The following is a 19,739-nucleotide window of genomic DNA, read 5'->3' on the forward strand; positions in this document are numbered from 1 at the left end:
ATTCTGAGAAAACCTCATTTAAGAAGTTGAAGTAACAGGAAATGCATTATAATCATTCTTCCTGAGTGAAGGCTTAACAATCAACACAGAGACATGACAGGTTTCAAGGAATCCACTGCCATCAGGTCAAAAGCAGAAAACACTGAGCACCAGAGTAACAATTTACCCATTCTGAAGCATGGGTCTGTGGCTTCCTCACCAATCTCAAAGCCAAGAAAAGAATATCAAGTAATTGAAATGTATATTATAACACACAGGCAGTAAAACTGACACACTCTGCTCATAGGAGAGAACTTATGTCAGTAATTCAAGCCAACCTAGTTGTTAATGAACATTTTTAACTTGTTTCAGGACCAAAACCGATTTGAAGCAGCAAATTAGGAAGGGAGAGAAGGGTTGTAGAAGGGTATTTCCCACAAGCAGAACTTAGTATATTAACAAGATGTGACAGTATAGAAGAAAAAGAAAAGATAGAAACACCATAAAAAGCAAAGCATGAATTTAAAAAGGGCAGCGGTGGAGAGCTCTTTACAGATGTGGCAAATGGTCTTACACATGTCACAGGAACAGTCTATTGGAATTTACAGAAGACTCTTGGAAATGTTTGCTTAGTACATAAATGACTGAAACTCATACTAGAAAAATTAAAATATAATAAAAGGGTTGATTGTTGAGGGTTTAATCCTTAAGAAGCAGTACAGTTTGGCTATATAGTACAACTCACTTTCCAAGAGTTCAGAGTACCCAGATATAACTATATTTTAACCTTTTTCAAAACCATCTGAATCTTTATACAAATAAATGATAATATTACTGGTTCTCTTTGGATGCTGAAAGCATTTAAGGCAATACTTCATGTGGTTTTGTTACACTATGGTAAATTCCTAGTTCTACCCCCCTTCACTGGTGAAGTGGTCTCATTGATTTAACACTGCTATTCCTCAATTTCCACATTAGCACCAACAACTCTAGTTTTGTGCTTCTGACTGTGATTATAAGGTTTATAATCAATACTGGGGCCACAATAAAAACAAGAGCCTCTACATTCATAGCAGTTTATCAACTAGAATATTCTATTTCTTAGGGTTGGTTTTTAATTGTTTTGACATGTAACCTCATGATGGCTCTTTCCAAAAAAAAATTAGATTTTTTTTTTTTAGCGGCTCACAGTTGATATCTAACCGATGTATTCCAGTGAAGGGCATTCATATGCCAGGAGGACATGACAATTTATTGACATATGGGAGAAATAATGAGTTTATATTTATCTTTATCTTTAAAAAGGAATAAAAGAACCCTATAATATTTAATACACAGTTGACACTGACACCCTAAATTGGTCAACCTACCATAAAAGTTTTGTCAGTTTGGCTGAGGGAGGTATGTGGTTTTAACAATGCCGAGGGTCAACAGAAAAGCCTTAATTCATCTACAAGCTTTCAGCATATTATGGCCTATTGCAGTTTGTGCATGAGGCCAAATATACCTACATATATTACTTTAAAGAATAGAGTCTTTACAACACCTGACATTAGATTGGGAGAGAAGCCTGGTATATTACAGATTTTGCTGGTAACTTCTTCAAAAAGTACTTAAAAGAGTGGTTGAATTTAAAGTACAGTTGTGACATTTTTTTTAAGACAACTGTTCATGATTTATTGACCTTTCTGAGATAAGGGTTAGGTAATAGTGTGTGATCCAGTAGATTTTTTTTTTTTGCGGTACGCAGGCCTCTCACTGTTGTGGCCTCTCCAGTTGCGGAGCACAGGCTCCAGCCGCGCAGGCTCAGTAGCCATGGCTCACAGGCCCAGCCGCTCTGCGGCATGTGGGATCTTCCCGGACCGGGGCACGAACCCGTGTCCCCTGCATCGGCAGGTGGACTCTCAACCACTGCGCCACCAGGGAAGCCCAATCCAGTATATATTTTTATAAAATAAATATATTTAATAATGATGCTATTAGTGGGGAAGGGTTTTCTGTAACATTAATAAGTGAACAAAAAATTATTTTAAAATTACTTATTTCATCTTTATCTCTTCCGAGTTCCTTCCTGTTTTGTGAATTTTTATAATGTATATAATATTCAATGTTACATATATTATGTCTAATATATATTTTTATTTATATATCACATAGATATTTACAGTAATGCATCTGGTAAACAAATATATTGAAGCTGCATGCTCAAACATTTCTGCTAACAGAGATGTGTGATCAACTAACTCATGCATAATGACAGCAACATTTCATACCTGACAACCACATATTGCTGCATTCCTGGTGATATTCTAAAGCACTATGGAATCATGCTTTTATTTGCTTAGCACACTAAACTAGGAAGAGATAATATGTATCAATCAGGATGCTTTCAGTTGCAAGTAACAGTAACCTGCCAGAAGTAGTGTGGGCTTCAGACAAAGGGAGATACGGGCTCCAGGCTCCACCTTCTGTTATTTTCTTAACTTTTCCCTCTCTTTGAGTCAGCTGTAGTCCTCAGGCTGCTTGCCTCATAATCTCAAGACGATTGCCAGTAGTAGACAGGGAAATGGAATTCCTTGTTCATGTATAAGGGAAATGTGCATGTGTGTCAGAGAGAGATACAGACAGACCAAAACCACTTTTACCCAACTGTTAAAGTGCAGGAAGCTTCTTGCCCAGAAGCCCTAAGACTTTTCTCAAGTTTTATTGGCCCAATTGGCTTAGATAAGACCTTATCTAAAGCAATCACTGTTTAGCATGAAAAGACTATCATAACTGGCCACTAAAGAGTTGGAGTGGAATGCCTATTGAAGAGAAAACCATAATGTTCACTAGATACTATTCTGCCCATTTTACAGATGCTTCCCACTTTACTTACCCCAATGGGTAAGTAAGTAGCTTACCCAAGGTTACCTTGCATATGAGTCACTGACTTGAGTAAAGTGATCATTCTTGTCCTAATCATAATTATCATTTATTGCAATTATTATTTTATTATTGCCAAAACAATGATAAAATGATGAAGATTTGTATTGCATAAAAGAGCATAATATTAGGGAAAAACTATCTACAGATAAATAGATCTAATCGATAACTGAGAAGTAAGTCAGAAACTGTCATAAATCCACGAGACTTAACCAATATAGGAGACTGGAAAAGACCAACTCTCTGATAGTAGGTTGGCCTACTCTATGGAAAAAATAAAATTAACACCCTATCTCTTCATAAATACAGAAATAAATTTCAGATAGTTTGTATAAAATGTAAAAAAAACTATAAAAGGAGAATTAATTTTAAGCAATAATTTTACTACTCTATGAGTAAAATATTTGAAAGTAATATATATATAAGTATTGAAGTTTATAATATTATAAATAAAAGAAAGCATTTACTTTTTAATATAAAAACATAAAACTATATTAATTTTAAAACATCATAATGTTAAAAGGCCAAAAATAAATGCAAAATACTAAATGGTTTTTATTTTAATATATAAATAGTTCTTATAAGTGAATAAGGTATACACACCAATAGATAAATGATAAAAGGATGAGAGATGATTCACCAAAGAAGACAATTCAAATTCCAATAAACATAGAAAAAAAATGTCCAATCCCACTACCAATTTAAAAAGTCCTTTCATTTAAAAAATAAATTTCACCAAAACAAATAAAATACCTTGTTTTGTTGATAATATCCAGTGCTGATTCGGTTTACCAGAAACCGGTACTCATACACTTTTGATAGAAATTGAATTTTTCATTTATTAAATTCACAAAAGTTTTAAAAAATAACATGCTCAACTTATGCAAAGGGGATTTGAGAAGTATATTCTTGCATTTTATTTGTGGAAGTATAAAGTGCTACAACTCTTGCAGAATTTGGAATTAAATTCTAAACAGATCAAAAATGCCTATATTCATTGACAACTAGGTTACCAAAGAAGACAACAAAAAAATGCAGACAAAAATTTGTTAGTTAAATAAAATTATGTAATAGCCGTAAGTTAGAAACAACCTAAGCATCCAAAAATAGTAAACGGTTTGATAAATTATTGTTAGATCATTCACCTGAATATTTTGCAGTCATTAAAAATTATGCTTATAAAAATATTTGTCATGAGGAAGGACTAATATGTTATTAAATGAAATGTTTATCAAATCTTAGCAAATACAATATGATCTCAGTTTTATAAAAAATATGGATATGTGTAGAAATATTCAAATGTCTTTGGAATATGGAAAGAAAGAATATTTTCATTTTTCAATTTATATCACTGTATAATTCTCAAATATTCTACATTGAGCAATTATTTTCTTATTTAAGAATGTTATGAAATCTTTTGTATTTTCAAAATTCTTGTCCTTTTGTAAGAAACAAACTCTTCTCTGCTTCATTCATGGATGTACATACTGAAGAGTTTTATGGAGATCATAAGAATACACTACAAAAATATATATTATATCTAAAGCACAACAACAACAACAAAATTTTTACATACCTACAATTGACTAAAGAGAAGTTATATATGGAAATCATACCGATAATACTACCAAAAATGTATAAGATCTGAAGCCTGTTTTAAAAAGTCTTACAGGGCTTCCCTGGTGGCGCAGTGGTTGAGAGTCCACCTGCCGATGCGGGGGACGCGGGTTCGTGCCCCGGTCCGGGAGGATCCCACGTGCCACGGAGCGGCTGGGCCAGTGAGCCATGGCCGCTGAGCCTGCGCGTCCGGAGCCTGTGCTCCGCAACGGGAGGGGCAGCGGCGGTGAGAGGCCCGCATACCACAAAAAAAAAAAAAAAAAAGTCTTACATACCTGTAGCTGATTAAATGCACTAAAGAAATCCTAATGTTTACTGAGCACCTACATACTCAAAAGTCAATCTTTTTCATACACGACCTTATTCAATCCTCCTGATAAATGTGAGTAAGGTATTATTCCATTTTTACAAAAGAAGAAACTGAGGCTTAAACGAAGTTATGTACCTACACAGCTAGGTAATGTTATAGCCAAGTTTCAAATCTAAGTCTGTTAGACTCAAAAGTTCCTAGCTTTTCACAACTCTATTCATGCTGCTCTTCAAGCAATTTATAGGGAAACAACTGATCAATTAAATGATGAATTAATTCAAAACAGTCTATAGGCAAAGCAAGCTATAGGTTTTGAGGAATAGCATGTGACCGATTTATTTGCAAAACTTTATTTTACTTTTTTGCCTGAATTATCCTGATAATTTAATTCATCTTCTAGTTTCAATTTAAGTTTCTTCTCAGCCTACAACCCTTAGAACTGATAGGAAGCTGTGTCTACAAAATGCCAGCCATGCTGTTACCTTAAACTGTCTAAAAGAATAGATCCTTCTTTTTTCATGCAGGTGTTAGACTTTATGCAGATGCCTGGGGAGTAATGGCACACTAATTATTTGTCTTCCGTGGGATTTCTTGGCTTAAACCACCATTGCCAAGGTAAAAAACAAGACATCTAAGAAACTTCAGCTAGTTAAGTATTTTATAAACAGAGGATTAACTATCATGATTCAAGTAGCTCACTGATCTCGAACTCTATATTCTCTTTTTTTTTTTACCGTGGAATCTATATGGTCTTTATTTATTAATCCAACACAAATTTATCTACAATGTGCCAAGAATTTTCTTAGGCAAGAGGATTCTGAGATATTTTGAATCAAAATATAGGTTTTGTTTTGAAAACAACCCAGCTGTTAGCTCTTTGAAAAAAATTTAGTTGGAGAGACTCTGATTCTCACTTGCTGGACCATACAAGGTCAGTCTTTTGACTACTCTGTACTTTAGAGTCCCTATTTATAACTAAACAAATTTGCAACACATACCAAAGAAATCCTGTATGATTTACAGTTGTTCAAGCAAACAAGAAAACTCTGCTTCAGTTTCTGTGAGCTATCTAAAGGATAAAGACAAAAGGCCTATCTCAAATCCATCAGGTTTTGAACAGCATCTTTTCAACATAATACAATAAAGACATATATAAAAGACAAAATACACCTTCCCATTCTAAAACATTTCCTTTAGTCCATATGTACTTTAAATAATCTTGTATTAAGTTTCTCCTGCAACTTTCAATGTTCAGAGTAAATCCATCCTGGCACAGTGTTTGTTCTAAGTCAACAGCAGCAGCAGCAGGAGCATAATATAGTAGTTTCACTGTTACTTCCAGAGTCTATAAAGTCCCAGTGCTATTGCCAGGCAAGTGAACACTGAGGCTGGAAGGTAACGAATTGTCTCAAGCTTGTTAGACTCTATTAGGGTTTTTAAACAAGCAATTTCAGTGTCAATTTTGTTACCGGTCTCTGAAATATAACTCTGGTTTTGGTTTCATTTTTGGTAAATTCTGTGGTTGCTTCCATAAGTTTCTTTTCTTGATCTGTAAACATATCTGTTACTCTGCTCCTTCCTAGGTTGATATCCAGTTTATTATCTGCTCTGATTCGACTGGTTTTATTTATCAGTTGTTGCTTAACTTGTTCTAATTCAATTTTCATTTTCTGGTTCTCTGCTCGCAGATTTGCAAATTCACTTTTCTCTAGGACGACCATGTCTTTCCTGATGGAGTCCAAATGAGCCATTAACTGTTGTACTGTTATTTCCTGTTGAACTTGAGTGACCATCTCCTTATAGATAGTATGGAGGCTGACATTTGATAAAGTGGTTAAAGCTGATACAATTGTTTCTGCTTGTGCTTTGTCAAATCCATGAGTTTCCAAGTCCTGAACCAATGCACGGTATCAAAAGTTAATTACCTTTGTCCTAAAGGAGTTATGTCCACTCGCCTCATATATTATCCTTCTTTGGTTGTGGCAGTGAAGAAATCTCTCCGCAGGGCCGGGGAAATAGGCCCGCGGGTAGTCGAAACCCGGAGGCCCCCGCTGCCTTCATGAACGCAGGAGCCGCCAAACCCAGTGGCTCCACATGTCCTCGGCTTTGCAGCTGGTGAGGGAGGGCAAAAGCTCAAACTCTGCATTCGTTTTGATACATTTGACAAAACTCTATTGCTAGTGAATTCCACCTCACTAGTGAATTCCACCTTGCAAGTTTCAGAATAGATTTATTTTAAAGGCATCATAACACCATATAATTACACACTGAATTTTAAAATTAATAATGCTGGATACACAAATAGTATTTTTCATCCAGTTCTCTCAAGGAGAGAACAACACTTTGTCATTAAACTTTGACAGGAGGAGAGATGACCCCATTTGAAAATCACTGTGGACGGACCTGAAAATAATACTTTCCTCTGGTATCTTACAGCAGCAAATTTCCAAAATCATTTGTATACCTTTTAGTTGTGATGCTAGGTTTTGTTTGCTTGGTATTCTTTTCCAACATCCATTTTGAACGTGAGCATAAGTATGTTTGTTAACTTTGAAAGATTTCTCCCAAAGAGAAAGAAAAATGGCCAGTTTGGATTCAGGGCAAAGATGAGGGCAAAAAAGAGCTATGTGTCTCCTTTCCCCATTCCACCATACTTTCCTAAGACAACTCCACTTTCACCCCACACATCACCACAAATACTTATTTGTAATTTTATTTGTGTTAATAACTTATACTATCAAGACGCTGTTTTTAAAACTCCATTTAGTTATGTACAAAACTTATATCAAAACACTATGAAGATCTTAACAACAGAAACTAAAGAGCATATTTAATTTTTCAGAACTAAGTTAAATGCTATTTGAGTATGATAACCAATCCTCCCCAACACAGGATGCAATTCTCTTTAAAAAAAAAAAATCTGTTTATCAATATATTTTATGAAATGGCTTGGGAGTGTTCTTTATTTTATCTTTTACAATATGAGCTGCGGTTGAAGTTGCTTTTCAAAATAGTGCTTTGATAACTCTCTTAACACCATGGCATGAAAGGGTAGAGCCTCATCAATACTTACTCAGGCTTCAAAGACATGGTAACCAGATGTTCTAAGAAACTAGTGATCTACTTTACTTGAGAAAAGTAATATTAACAGAAATTAGTCTTCAGTTATTGGGAACTTTGGACTTCAAAACCCTCTAGAAATAAAAACTTTTCACCTGTCCTTAAAACCAAGAGGTCAAGTATTCATTGGCCAATAAAGACGTCCCCCCATCAGCTAGAAAACACTCATTGAAATCCAATTAACTCTTTCACACAGACAACCTTCATTTTCTATTTTATCAGAAGGTTAAATTTACCATTCTATACTCCAATAAAAGTTAAGTTGTTTTGATCTGATAATTGTAAGATGTACTGTATGTATCTTAATTTGTAAGTTTTTAATGCTAAAGCTCAAAGCTGTTCAGATTTAACAGGAGTGCTGGAAATGAGGTACAAAATGCTGGAATTCAAATTAACCAATAAATATATTTTAATATATATCAGCAGGACTCTAGAGGATTCCATTAATGTTGAAAAATAGAAAGGATTTAGGTTAATTTGGTAAGAAGGCAGGTCAGAACGTTTACAACAGTGGTATAGAATTGTATAGAGATGCAAAATTTTTCAAGAGAGCAGAATTTTTTCAAAAACGCTGACTCTAGCTGTCACAGTCCTGCCTTGGCTAAATCCAGTGGAGAGATAGGAGGACTTTCTAATTTGCTTTCCCTCTATTTTAATAATAGCTGTGCATAAGTAATTTATGAAAGGCCAACCAGGCAGTGGGCAACAGAAAATTAAACTCATTTTATCTGAAAGCAGGTGGATTTCTATATATCATTAGCATGCATAGAATTCTCACAATGTTATTTCTCATACTGATGGAATGTAACCAAATAATATATGAGTTTTTTGCTTATGCACGAGTGAAATTTTTAGATAAAAGTGCCAGCCCCAATGGCAATTTTCTGCAAAACGAAAACTAATTCTGCGAAGCTTCTTATTACTGGAAAGACTCATTTGGCTTGCATTAGAGACTGACATAAGTGACTTTAGGATTTTACTAACAGATTAGATGAGATGTGCCACATACTGTAATATCATTAGAGAATGTAACAGCACTGGAACGCTTTGGGGCACTTATTAAGGGTACCGGCACAAGTAAATTGTTTTCCTTTATGACACAAACTTTTGAATTTTTTCTCTGATTAGAATGCTTTATTTTTATGGATTTTTTTTCTGACACTTAAAACAACTTTTATTTTACACTCCCCAAAATTGCACACAAATTATGTTTTGCATGATTCAGCTCAGTGTTACTAAATGCATTATCTATGCCTTATTTCATGAATATCACCTAGGCAGAGGGTAGATATGTATTAAGAAAACAGCTTACACAATACTAAAATCAGAACTCCTCTAACAGAATATTATCCTAACTTACAGCAAAGACTAATCTTCATGGCTCTGAGGAATTTTTGCTATTAGTACCTTTCACTAACTCAATGCTTGTGTGGGTTCTATTCTTAGCCTCTAACAAGATCTTAAAATGGGATCATTAAAAATGGTTATAATATGACTACACCTATTGTTCTGTTTAACTTCCATCCTAAAATTCATTCAAGTATATGAAATATTATCACCTTTTTATTTTGATGCATCTTCCCTTATCAAAAATTATGTATCAAGCAAAATATTTCTTGCTAAGGTAGGCAGAAATGTAGGGTGAAGGCGGAAATGCTTGTCACTTTATAAAAGAAGCTTTGGGAAAAGCTGGGGGTATCAGGAGAATGACTTTGTGCTCAATATTTTGTCCTTTCTGAGTTATCTTTTCCTGATATAAGTTTTTACCTCTTCCTGAATATGGAGAGGGTTTTTTTCCCCTTCTTTCTAAAAGTTCTTTTACATTTCATCATCAGAGAAGGAAATTGAGAAAAATGTACTGCACACCAAGTTACCTAGAGAAGAGCAGCCATAGGAATGAGGTGGGAGTGTGCATTCAGTGTCCCGGTCTATAGAGTGGTGAGGTTAAGTGTTGTGGAGTCACACCAATGGGAGGTTGATCCCCACCTCTGCTACTTTACTACCCGTCTGACTTTAGGCAAATGCCTTCCCTTCTCTGAGTTTTTATTTCCTCACCTATTTGATGGGATCACGATAGCACTGACCTCGAAGTTTCTCTCTGAAGATCACATGCAACTGGATCACCCTCCTATTTATATTCTATCTCTACAGTGGAAGGGAGGCTCCTGCAAAGAGGATGACCCAATGGGTTGAGAATCCTATCAGACCAATTCTGGTAGATGTTCCAGATTTTTACAAGAACTCAAGATTGTATTAGTTAAAAAATAGAATGTGAAAATAATTAATGAGACAGTCCTCCATGAATGATCCTGACTCTTCAATCTAGGAATGACTGAAGTCAGTCACTGTTAGGCTCAAAAGTCACCTCTTCTGAGAACTGGGTTGAGTTGAGTTAGTCACAGCCATCTGTGTGTCCCTAATGCTATTTTAATTAGCGCACTTATCACCCTGCATGGCTATTATTTCCTTAAATATGTTCCTCTGAGCTCTTTGAGGGCAGGGACTGTCTTTTCAACTTCTTAACTTTCTCTGCCAGTGCATTACTCGATATATAGATGTCATTAAAATGAGTGTCTATGAAGAAACAGACTCACAGACATAGAGAACAGACTTGTGGTTGCCAAAGGGGGCAGGAGGAGGGAAGGACTGGGAATTTGGGATTAGCAGATATAAGCTATTATATATAGGATGGATAAACAACAAGGTCCTACTGTATAGCACAGGGAACTATATTCAATATACTGTAACAAACCATGATGGAAAAGAATATGAAAAAGAATATATATACGGACAACTGAATCACTTTGCTGGACAGCAGAAATTAATACAACATTGTAAATCAACTATACTTCAATAAAATAAATTTTAAAAAAAATGAGCCTTCAAGGACTTCCCTGGTGGTGCAGTGGTTAAGAATCTGCCTGCCAGTGCAGGGGACATGGGTTCGATCCCTGGTCCGGGAAGATCCCACATGCATCATGGCAACTGAGCCCGTACGCCACAACCACTGAGCCTGCACTCTAGGGCCTGCGAGCCACAACTACTGAGCCTATGCACCAAGAGCCTGTGCTCTGCAACAAGAGAAGCCACCGCAATGAGAATCCCGTGCATCACAATGAAGAGAAGCCCCCACTTGCTGCAACTAGAGAAAGCCCACACACAGCAACTGAGACCCAACACAGCCATAAATAAATAAATAAATAAATAAATTTTTTTAAAATGAGCCTTTTGAGCACTTGTAAAAATGTTTGAAACCTGAAAAAAAATTTCATTACAAAAAACTTTAAAAGTAAATTAAGTGCTGAATTAAATTTCCACAAACTGACACCATCATATCTTCTTCACTACCTGTGAAATTTAATATTCATAAAACATCATTACATTAAAAAAAGAGTAAGGTATATTTTCTTATCACCAAAATTTCTGAGGATGCACAATGATTACCAAGAAACCATAGTCAATCTTAAAATAAACAAGCTATACATAGCTAAAAATTTTTGGACATAAAAGTATTACAATCCTTTTAAATTATTGTTGCAGGAAAAAAATACATAGTTGAAGTGGGATGTCAGTACAATTCGATATGATATGATGTTGGGTAGGGTCTATAAAAGTGTTAGGCCCAGGACCTTGGAGGTCTTTAACAGCCTGATAACAGTGCAAGAGTAGGCCAGAATTTAAACAGGCTGGCTGGAGCATGGTGAGACTAATCAAGAAAAGCTTCTTAGTAGAGGTTTCCCTGATATGCAGTATAAGGGTGGGGAAAGAGAGATGGTTTGGAGAAGGGACGCTATGCCTCACCAGAACTAATCTCATAAGTAAGCAAAGTAAAAGACGGAGTATTTTCTGAGGTGCTGGATGAGACCCTTTGACTCACCTGCACCCCCGGCACCCCCCAAGAAACCTTTTCCAATATGTCTTCTGAGACCTAAAATTCTACCAATAAAGAATAATTTTATTATCTAAAACTCATGTCAGCTAGTAAATGTAGATGTGCCTGACAGATCTAACCCTTTAAACAATATCATTGATTTAGAATGAATTGTGGGTTTTAAATCTTCTTTGGGATTAGATTTGTCAGGAAGAAAAAGGGAATGAGGGCACTAAATGACCAAGCAGGGATAAGACTGGAGAGGGTTGGGAAGCCAGCTCTCAGGATTCTACTGTGGACTGCATTAGAAACAGCTTGCATTCCTGGGCAGAATCTGAGACAAACAGAAATTGTACTGAACCATCTGTTGGTGAAGTGTGAGTTGTATTTGATGCAAGAACCACGGAGGGCTGGTGAATTGTGGAGCAGCCTGGCCAAATAACAGGTATGGAGAATTACCTGAGCCAGGGAAAGGAGCAGGGAACGAAAATAGCAAACAGCAGCAGTCACATTTTTATTGAGCTGCTGCAAAAGAGAAGACACAGATTAATCCTATAAAGATGCTAAAGACAGGACAGTCATCTTAACATATCTATAGCTCGTTGTTTTATATATTTAATTCTCAGGGATTACCCATATGTCCCAACTAATAGGCGGACTAAAGTGGTCTCTAGTAGAAACCTAGCAATGTTTAATGGCTACTCCAAAGTTGAATGCATGTGTAATTTTTAAGGTTAGCGACATCTGGGAAAACACCTACCAAGACACCATATATTTAAAAGAAATTTAATTCAAGTTAACAAATGGATCATACAGTATAATGCCAAGAGATTGGCAGACAAAAAGTAATGAGTATTTGTTATAATAACTATAAACGGAGTATAACCTTTAAAAATTGTGAATCACTATGTTGTACACCTTAACATGTAATACTGTACAGCAACTATACTTCAATTAAAAATTGGTTTAAAAAAAAACTATTTGTGACTCTCTGTGTGTCTCAGAAACTTCAAGGAGGCGTGGAAATACTCAGACCTCACTGTTGGGATTTAGTAAACCAGGAATTCACAGCAAGTCTTTGAGCTCAAAGCCATATTTCTTATTAATACATAAATTTATTTCATTCTTAACCTTAAAATGAATATCTATGCGGTAGTTGAGAGAAGAGTAGTTATTTTTCTTTGTTGTTTTATATCATTATTTATCCTGTGTCTTCCATGGGTAAAATGATTGGTACCCAAAGTGCTATCAATGAGTTCCCCGATTCTCCCCACAACATTCTATTTCCTAATCTCTTTTCTCTGTTCTCACCATAAAATGCTAAATCTCATACCCTATGATATTCAGACAATTTCAGCTCAATCAAACTGAGGGAAGCATAGAAATATTCTGCTACAGTTTGTCTCTAATCTATCTTCTAATTTGAGGGGTCTAATTATTGATCTCCACAGGACTTTAAGGAATGTTATGAAAATGGGTTAACATTTATTTAAGGAGGATTCATCAAGGATCTTATTTAAAACAAACAATTTCATCCTTTCAAAATCAGGGAATGGAAAAAAAGGATATTTTTCTCAAAGTATGAATGCCACAAGGGTTTCTCACATTGATTCATTGCTTATCGATAAAAACAACTTAAGCTGATTTTTGTCGCTTATAGAGTAAGTGTAAAATGTTCCACCAAAATAGGTAATGACATTTTTTTGTGTCCATAAATGTGCATGTAAGTCCAATTATGTATTTGTTGTCATTTAAACATCACCACTATTATTGAAACAGAAGTGCCAGTACTAATTCTTGCTGTCACATTTTCCAAAAATGAAAATAAGGCTTTTAAGTAAAATGCCAAGGTTTTCAATCTGAATTATTCATTCTTTGCATGGCCTTAGCAGAACGCCCTCAGCAAAATAGCTAAACAAAAGCCTACCAGGGTTCTGGTTTCTAATCTGGTTAAGAAATACATTATAGGATTTTTTTTTTAACTTCACAGTTAATGGAAAAGTTTTCCTTTCCTGAAACTCTGCAAAGAGTTCAAGAAAGCTTCTCTAACTGCCACAGTTTCCATTTAATTGAAGTGCCATGAGGAGACCTTGAAAACGGTGGCATTAGTCACACAGCTAAACAAACTACCTTTGATGGTACCAGATGACCAATCAGAACCATTCCCCAGATGATCTTTGTGGGAATAGCATTCCATTAATAATAACTGAAGCAATGATCTTTCATGCCACCTTTCTTTCATGCAAGACCACTTCACTGGTAATCTCTTAGGGGAACTATTAGCTACTTCAATGTCCTTCATAGAGGACACTCTGCCTGCTCCAACATTTTTTTCACTGTAACATTTTTTTTCCTCTCTCCCACAGAAGTGCCTTTTAGAAATTAAAATAATTTTCACTGTGGCTCTAGCAGGGATATAGGGAGTGAAGAAAAGAAGAAATGGGTGGGAGAATAAATGAGTTGAGACGAAAAACACCTTTTCTCCGACACCTAGCTCTGAATTTCAAGATTATCAAAGAAAAGTATTGCACTAAATTATAATATCCAGTAGTTGTTCATCTTAGCTACTCTTTGCCATTAAGGAGAATAAATCTATGTGTTTCTAAATGTTTCAAACTAATTATGAGTAATCGTTTTGCAGAGTTTTCTAAATTCTGATCTTAATACTTGTATTAATCTTATAGTTATTAAAAGAAGCTGGGAGAGTGAGAGGATGAGAGGGTCATCAGAAGTAGTCCAGGCTGTACCCCCAGCTACCTACCATACCATGAGCTCCACGTTGGGGGTCTGTGTATTATTTGTCTTCTCATGTCCAGTTCTTTGCATAGCGTAGGTGCTCAATAAATGTTTTATGAATAAATTCTCTACCGTAGGGGACAAACCAGGGATGAAATCAGCCATTATGTTGCTAAATATTCTATAGCCTGCACAGTAGCTGCCTTCGTCATTTTTTTTATATTGACATGAACGTTACCACTACTTTATTTTAATACAATGTTTTACTCATACTAACTTCTTTCTCTTATAGGAGCTTGTTACATTTTCAGGAGTGTGGTTAGATCAATTTACACAAACTCTCAGCAATGGAGGCCATAATTTGGAAAACACTTTCCATTAGCTGAACTGTGCAGAATAACTCATGTGGTGTAATCTCTTCCCTGCTCCTGCCCCCCAACCAGCTGGCTAACTGGTTGATAAATCATCAAGCCTACGAAATATTTTCACAGTTCCAAACTTCCTGCATCAATTTGCACATCTAACGTGGTGAATATATAACCAAAGGATATTAGGGAAGTATCAGTCATTCATATTTTTAATCATTAAATATTACCATATCCAAAGTCTGAATTGACTGATTGGTTTGTGTAATAGGATGAAACTTTGATATATTAACAAGATTTCCCCTTTCCAAGACTATTATGTCATTCTGTGACTCTTCTCAATTGATCAGAGCTAGGCATTACTCAGGGAAGGAGGGATGACTAGAATGCAGAATATACAGACGTTCAATTCTTGTTTTCTGATTGCTGTAAGAGGCTCTTAGAACTTATGGCTTTAAAAAAAACAAAACAAAACAAAATAAAAAACCATTTTTATTATGGGAATTCTCAAACAAAATACAAAGGCAGAGAGACTAATACAATAAACTCCTACCTATGCACCACCCAGTTTCAACTATCATCAACTCAAGGCCAGTTCTGATTAATCTACACCCTTACCCACTCCGCTTCTGCCTTGAAGTTTCAGAGGCAAATTCTGGACACCATATAATTTCACTCACAAATATTAAGTACATATCTCCAAGATAAAGACTTCTTTGTGATTCCCTTTTTCTGCACCTGTTTGTTTGTTCTACAAGACATATTAGCTGGAAAAGACTCATTTTTTTAAAGAAAATATAACCACAATAAATACCATTATCACATTTAAAAATTAAACAGGGGCTTCCCTGGTGGCGCAGTGGTTGAGAGTCTGCCTGCCAATGCAGGGGACACGGGTTCGAGCCCTGGTCTGGGAAGATCCCACGTGCCACGGAGCAGCTGGGCCCGTACTAAAAATTAAACAGTAATTCTTTAATATCATCAAATATTTTGTCAGTCACATTTCTCTGATGGCTCTTAAATGAAACACACAACTTTTTACTTGCAAAATCTGGACTTAAAGCATTTCAAAAATCCAATCTCTGGAGGATTCAGGACATAAGGTTTATCCATTTAAAAAAAATTGGAAGGAGACTAGGTGAGGAGACATAACATCTACTCCGAAGGCTAAACATAGGTTGTCCAGACTGGGGGAAGGTAAAGCAGGGTGAGGGGATAGACAAGAAAGAAATTGTGCTAGATGTTTTAAATGGATTGGAGAGTGGATCCTGCACCCAACTCTTTCAGCCAAGCCCCAGAAATTCTTGGTGAGTTCCATTTAAACCTTCCAGGATTAGATGCAAACCTGAATTAAATTGAAATTGAATCTCTGCAAAAACAGTAATTCTTTAATATCATCAAATATCTTGTCAGTCACATTTCTCTGATGGCTCTTAAATGAAACACACAACTTTTTACTTGCAAAATCTGGACTTAAAGCATTTCAAAAATCCAATCTCTGGAGGATTCAGGACATAAGGTTTATCCATTTAAAAAAAATTGGAAGGAGACTAGGTGAGGAGACATAACATCTACTCCGAAGGCTAAACATAGGTTGTCCAGACTGGGGGAAGGTAAAGCAGGGTGAGGGGATAGACAAGAAAGAAATTGTGCTAGATGTTTTAAATGGATTGGAGAGTGGATCCTGCACCCAACTCTTTCAGCCAAGCCCCAGAAATTCTTGGTGAGTTCCATTTAAACCTTCCAGGATTAGATGCAAACCTGAATTAAATTGAAATTGAATCTCTGCATCTCACAGGAATAAGAGCTAGAGATAGATATTAATTCTACCTGTAGAAGAATAAAGTGCTTTTTGACACACCTGGGTGTGTGGCCTGTAAATTTATTCTCAGTCCACTCGATTTGTTGTTCTAAATGGAGAACTGGGCCTGTGGGTTTGACCTGCTCTACATGGCTGGCCGCCCTCTTGGAGGACACAAAAATAATATTCAATCACATAGATTTCCTGGAAGAGTTGTGTTCTTACCTGAATGTCCCAAATGAAAGTACTATCACCCCTGAGAATGGTCCCCTTGGGCCCTATAAAAAAGAAAGTTTCTAAATTCTCATTCCTGGAGTTATTTGGTTTTCCAGTTGTAAATTTCATACAATGCCAAAATAACAGGCAAGCAAATACAATAATAATAATTTGTTTTTTTAAACATCAAGATATATTTCAGAACACTTCAGTGACAAAAGATTTGATCTACTAAAGAATCTTCTTCCGGGTGTCCCCTCCACCGTTTTCTCTTGAAACGGATTCAAGAAAAAAAGAATCCGTTTGATAGCTAAACACTTCAGACCACAAAGTTAACGTTAGATTACACATATCTTACAACAAACGCTACCTCGATCTGTGAAAATAATAGTTATTTTAATAAGTGTAAGACACTGTTAAGCGCTTTATATGTGTTGCCTCATTTATTTTCATAAAAGCCCTTTGAAATAGCTGCTGTAATCCCCAATTTATAGATGAGGACACCAAAGTCAGACAGCTAACTAGTGGAAGAACCAAGAGGCTCACACAGTCTAGTGTGTCACTCATTGGAGCCTACAGGTCTTAACAATGCACTACCCTGAATCCCTCTCTTGGTAATTAAAAAAAAAAAAAATCTTCTCAAGAATATGGTCTCCACACAGACATAGAGAACAAACGTATGGACACCAAGGTGGGAAAGGGGAGGTGGGATGAATTGGGAGATTGGGATTGATATATATACACTAACATGTATAAAACAGATAACTCATGAGAACCTGCTGTATAGCACAGGGAACTCTATTTAGTGCTCTGTGGTGACCTAAATGGGAAGGAAATCCAAAAAAGAGGAGATATATGTACATATGGCTGATTCACTTCGCTGTACAGTAGAAACTAACACAACATTGTAAAACAACTATACCCCCAATATAAAAAAAAAGTAAAAAAAAAAAAAAAAGAATATGGTCTCCAAGTGACATTTCCTTGAACTCTTAACTATTCATATTTTTATCTTGAATTCCCAGTTTCAACTTCAAAGTATACAGTGAGAACAAAAGATACTTAAAAAGTAAGTTCTTCAGAATCCTAACCTATATTGATGCTTTACTATTGTTTTTTAAACTACAATAAGCTTTGTATTTATTATTAAACTGCTTTTTCAAGCTAGAAGTATAGAATTTGACCTGGTATTCATGACCAGGGTTTCTGTAATTCCAAGTCAGAGTTATGAAAGAAAATTATGAGACAATGGTTGATAATATTGAAAAAAATCCATATTTACAGGAGATTTTTTTCAAGTGACTTACTATGATGTCTATTCATGGGAAGAAAGCCTTTGAAAAGACAAGTATATAAAGAAGTTATCCTACAGTGAACAGAACAAAGCCCATTAATGACAATGATGTGAACATTCAAGAAATTATTAAAAGGACCTTTCACTTTGAGGGAAAATTAATTTACCCAGAATTTAGTGCAATTGTTGAAATAAGAAAATCAGAGAGGCAAGGCAGCAGACCTTGTGGCCAAAGTATTGCCTAAAGTAATAGCAGTTATGAAGGAGACAGCATTCTGCTTTTCTCTTCTACGTTTTGTCAAAAAGCACTGGAGGCATATACGTTAGTGGCTCTTAACATTGTTATTTCTTTAACAACATAGTTTTTTTTTTCTGCCAGAACTTAAAATGATCAATAGGTCTACAGATTTTTATCTCTTTTATCTATACATATTTTAAAACTCTTAATTCCTGAATTTTAGAGGAAAACAGTTTTATTTCATAAAATTGAGGTTTTCTTTTACGAAATATTTAAATACATAGAGCCTTGCAGAAAAGAAGTAGGTGTTTATCAGGGACACTTGCCTCCAGGCAGAGAGATAGCTTCTCTGTCTGGCTCCCTCCACAATGAGTAGCCATTTTTGTCCAGGAAAGTATCTTCATAGTTCTAATGCCATATAGGTGTTTCTCTCCCCAGGCTCATCAACAAACCAACAAAGAATAATACTGGAGGGAATTCCCTGGCGGTCCAGGGGTTAGGGCCTTGCACTTCCACTGCAGGGGGCACGGGTTCGATCCCAGGATCCCGCATGCCGCACAGTGTGGCTAATAATAATAATAATATTGGAAACCAGGGAGGATAAAAAGAAATATTAGACACGTCCCCTGACCTCAAATTTCATATAGTCCCCCCTGCTTAGGGAGAAATTTCCATTTTCTCTGCTTGTCAATGTGTAAATTGAAACCTTGGACCCCTTCAAGGTTGGGGTCTGTGGACTGCTCCACAGAAGAGAGGACACAGCAAAAAAAATAGCAAAGAAAAAACTAGCTAATTCTTGAATTTCAGAGTGAGCAGGTCAGACTTCATCAATTTAAATGGTGATTTAAGAAATTCTCAGGGATCATTTCCATATAAGAGGAAACTCTAGTGAATGAGTTGAGTTGTGTGTCTAATGTTCTTATTAGACCATAAACACTTCATAAATTCAGAAAAAGATGGTGCTATGTAATACAGTAGTCAGGGAAATTTTCACCCTGGGTATGCCTGAGATGTGAATTTCTCCTTGAAGGACGGGTTAATTTCAGATGAAAATAGATTGGTTATCTGATTCAAGAACTAGTGTAAGCAAAGAGCATAGATGATACGCTCAAGATTCAGCAGTGACTTAACACAACATTGTTAATCAACTATACTTCAATTAAAAAAAGAAAGATTTAGCCGTGATCATGTAGGTTCCCAGGAGAAGCCCACCTGAGTGGGAATCTATCAGGATGATCACAAAGCCCATTATATGCCCTTACCCAGT

At 35.9% G+C, this 19,739-nt stretch overlaps 1 pseudogene; it reads right to left on the reverse strand.

Annotated features, from left to right (window-relative positions):
- Positions 1 to 6,163: 6,163 nt before the first annotated feature.
- Positions 6,164 to 6,927, reverse strand: LOC112415515 (coiled-coil domain-containing protein 90B, mitochondrial pseudogene; annotated as a pseudogene).
- Between the last annotated feature and the right edge of the window lie 12,812 nt (positions 6,928 to 19,739).

The sequence above is a fragment of the Neophocaena asiaeorientalis genome, unplaced genomic scaffold (genome assembly GCF_003031525.2).
Source record: "Neophocaena asiaeorientalis asiaeorientalis breed wild unplaced genomic scaffold, Neophocaena_asiaeorientalis_V1.1 scaffold225, whole genome shotgun sequence".
NCBI lineage: Eukaryota > Metazoa > Chordata > Mammalia > Artiodactyla > Phocoenidae > Neophocaena > Neophocaena asiaeorientalis.